Source organism: Arachis hypogaea, chromosome 19 (assembly GCF_003086295.3).
Source record: "Arachis hypogaea cultivar Tifrunner chromosome 19, arahy.Tifrunner.gnm2.J5K5, whole genome shotgun sequence".
Lineage (NCBI taxonomy): Eukaryota > Viridiplantae > Streptophyta > Magnoliopsida > Fabales > Fabaceae > Arachis > Arachis hypogaea.
The window spans coordinates 22,289,438-22,292,802 of record NC_092054.1 but is presented as its reverse complement, the minus strand read 5'-3'; the positions used below and the strand labels follow the sequence as shown (position 1 = coordinate 22,292,802).

At 38.9% G+C, this 3,365-nt stretch overlaps 1 non-coding gene across 1 annotated transcript; it reads left to right on the top strand.

The window, feature by feature from the left end:
* Nucleotides 1–2,124: 2,124 nt before the first annotated feature.
* On the top strand, nucleotides 2,125–2,232 carry LOC112781103 (small nucleolar RNA R71). The gene has a single exon (XR_003191899.1). It is a non-coding gene; the product is annotated as a small nucleolar RNA R71 (small nucleolar RNA).
* Nucleotides 2,233–3,365: the final 1,133 nt, after the last annotated feature.

The following is a 3,365-nucleotide window of genomic DNA, read 5'->3' as shown; positions in this document are numbered from 1 at the left end:
GCCAGATTGGTGCTTGTTCTGGGCGTTGAACGCCCATTTGTTGCCCATTTCTGGCGTTGAACGCCAGAACCATGCTTGTTCTGGGCGTTCAGTGCCAGCTCTTCTCCAGGGTGCAATTCTGGCGTTCAAACGCCCAGATGCTGCCCATTTTGGGCGTTCAGCGCCAGAACCATGCTCTGTTCTGGCGTTGAACGCCAGCCAGATGCTTCTTACTGGCGTTTAAATGCCAGTAAGGTCTTCCTCCAGGGTGTGATTTTTTTTCTGCTATTTTTTATTCTGTTTTCAATTTTTATAATTATTTTGTGACTCCACATGAACATGAACCTATAAAGACATATAACTAAGAAAAATATAGTTAGATAAATAAAAATTGGGTTGCCTCCCAACAAGCGCTTCTTTAATGTCAATAGCTTGACAGTGGGCTCTCATGGAGCCTCACAGATGTTCAGAGTATTGTTGAGACTCTCCAACACCAAACTTAGAGTTTGGATATGGGAGTTCAATACCAAACTTAGAGTTTGGTTGTGGCCTCCCAACACCAAACTTAGAGTTTGACTGTGGGGGCTCTGGTTGACTCTGCAATGAGAAAAGCTTACTGTGCTTCCTCTCCATGGGTACAGAGAGAGATGCTTGAGTTTTAAACACAAGGTTGTCCTCATTTAATTGAAAGATCAATTCTCCTCTGTCCACATCAATCACAGCTCTTGCTGTGGCTAGGAAGGGTCTTCCAAGGATGATGAATTCATCCTCATCCTTCCCAGTATCTAGGACTACGAAATTAGCAGGGATGTAAAGGCCTTCAACCTTTACTAACACGTCCTCTACTTGTCCATAAGCCTGTTTTCTTGAATTGTCTGCCATCTCTAATGAGATTTTAATGGTTTGCACCCCATAGATTCCCAGTTTCTCTATTACGGAGAGGGGCATGCGATTTATTCATGAACCAAGGTCACACAGAGCCTTCTCAAAGGTCATGGTGCCTATGGTACAAGGTATTAAGAACTTTCCAGGGTCCTGTTTCTTCTGAGGTAATCTCAGTTGATCCAGATCACTTAGTTCATTGGTGAACAAGGGAGGTTCATCTTCCCAAGTTTCAATACCAAATAATTTGGCATTCAGCTTCATGATTGCACCAAAAAACTTGGCAGCTTGCTCTTCAGTAACATCCTCATTCTCTTCAGAAGAGGAATACTTATCAGAGCTCATGAATGGCATAAGGAGGTTCAATGGAATCTCTATGGTCTCTAGATGAGTGTCAGATTCCTTTGTTTCCTTAAAGGGAAGCTCCTTATTGTTCACTGGACGTCCCAGGAGGTCTTCCTCCTTGGGATTCACGTCCTCTCCTTCCTTCACAGGTTCGGCCATGGTGATTAATTCAATGGCCTTGCACTCTCCTTTTGGATTTTCTTCTGTATTGCTTGGGAGAGCACTAAGAGGGATTTCAGTGATCCTTTTACTCAGCTGGCCCACTTGTGCCTCCAAATTTCTAATGGATGACCTTGTTTCATTCATGAAACTCACAGTGGCCTTAGATAGATCGGAGACTAAGTTTGCTAAATTAGAGGTATTTTGTTCAGAGTTCTCTGTCTGTTGCTGAGTGGATGATGGAAAAGGTTTACTATTGTTAAACCTATTTCTTCCACCATTATTAAAGCCCTGTTGAGGCTTTTGATCCTTCCATGAGAAATTTGGATGATTTCTCCATGATGGGTTATAGGTGTTTCCATAAGGTTCACCCATATAATTTACCTCTGCTATTGCAGGGTTTTCAGGATCATAAGCTTCTTCTTCAGAAGATGCCTCTTGAGTACTGTTGGATGCAGCTTGCATTCCATTCAGACTCTGAGAAATCATATTGACTTGCTGAGTCAATATTTTGTTCTGAGCCAATATGGCATTCAGAGTATCAATTTTAAGAACTCCCTTCTTCTGAGGCGTCCCATTACTCACAGGATTCCTCTCAGAAGTGTACATGAACTGGTTATTAGCAACCATGTCAATGAGTTCTTGAGCTTCTGCAGGCGTTTTCTTTAGGTGAATGGATCCACCTGCAGAAGTATCCAATGACATCTTAGCTAATTCAGACAGACCATCATAAAATATATCCAGGATGGTCCATTCTGAAAGCATGTCAGAAGGACACTTTTTGGTCAGTTCTTTGTATCTCTTCCAAGCTTCATAGAGGGATTCACCTTCTTTTTGTCTGAAGGTCTGAACATCCACTCTAAGCTTGCTCAGCTTTTGAGGAGGAAAGAACTTGGCTAAGAAAGCCTTGACCAGCTTATCCCAAGAGTTCATGCTATCCTTAGGTTGAGAGTCCAACCATACTCTAGCTCTGTCTCTTACAGCAAAAGGGAAAAGCATGAGCCTGTAGACTTCAGGATCTACTCCATTAGTCTTAACAGTATCACATATCTGCAAGAATTCAGTTAAGAACTGAAAAGGATCTTCAGATGGAAGTCCATGGAACTTGCAGTTCTGCTGCATCAGAGAAACTAGCTGAGGTTTCAGCTCAAAATTGTTTGCTCCAATAGTAGGGATGGAGATGCTTCTTCCATGTAAATTGGAATTAGGTGCAGTAAAGTCACCAAGCATCCTTCTTGCATTATTATTATTTTCGGCTGCCATCTCCTCTTCTTGTTCGAAAATTTCTGACAGGTGCTTGCTGGATTGTTGTAATTTAGCTTCTCTTAGTTTCCTCTTCAGAGTCCTTTCAGGTTCTGGATCTGTTTCAACAAGAATGTTCTTGTCCTTGCTCCTGCTCATATGAAAAAGAGGGAACAGAAAAATAATAATAATAGGGATCTTTTTTACCACAGTATAGAGGTCCCTGTGTGAGTAGAAGAAAGGAAGAAAAAAAGGATGTAATGTAAAGAAAGAAACACAAGGGTGAGGAGAGCAGAGATGATTTTCGAAAATAATTTTTGAAAAAGAGTTAGTGATTTTCGAAAATAGTTTTTTTGAAAAAGGTTAGTAATTTTCGAAAATTAAAATAAAAAATTAAAATAATTAGTTAATTAAAAAGAATTTTTGAAAAAGAGGGAGATATTTTCGAAAATTAGAGAGAGAGAGAGTTAGTTAGGTAGTTTTGAAAAATATAAGAAACAAACAAAAAGTTAGTTAGTTAGTTGAAACAAATTTAAAAATTAATTTTGAAAAGATAAGAAGATAAGAAGTTAGAAAGGATATTTTAATATCAAATTTTTGAAAAAGATATGTTTTAAAAAGATGAGATAAAAAGATATTTTTGAAAAGATATGATTGAAATTAGTTTTGAAAAAGATTTGATTTTTTTTTTAAATCACAATTAATGGCTTGATTCACAAGAAATCATAAGATATGATTCTAGAACTCAAAGTTTGAAT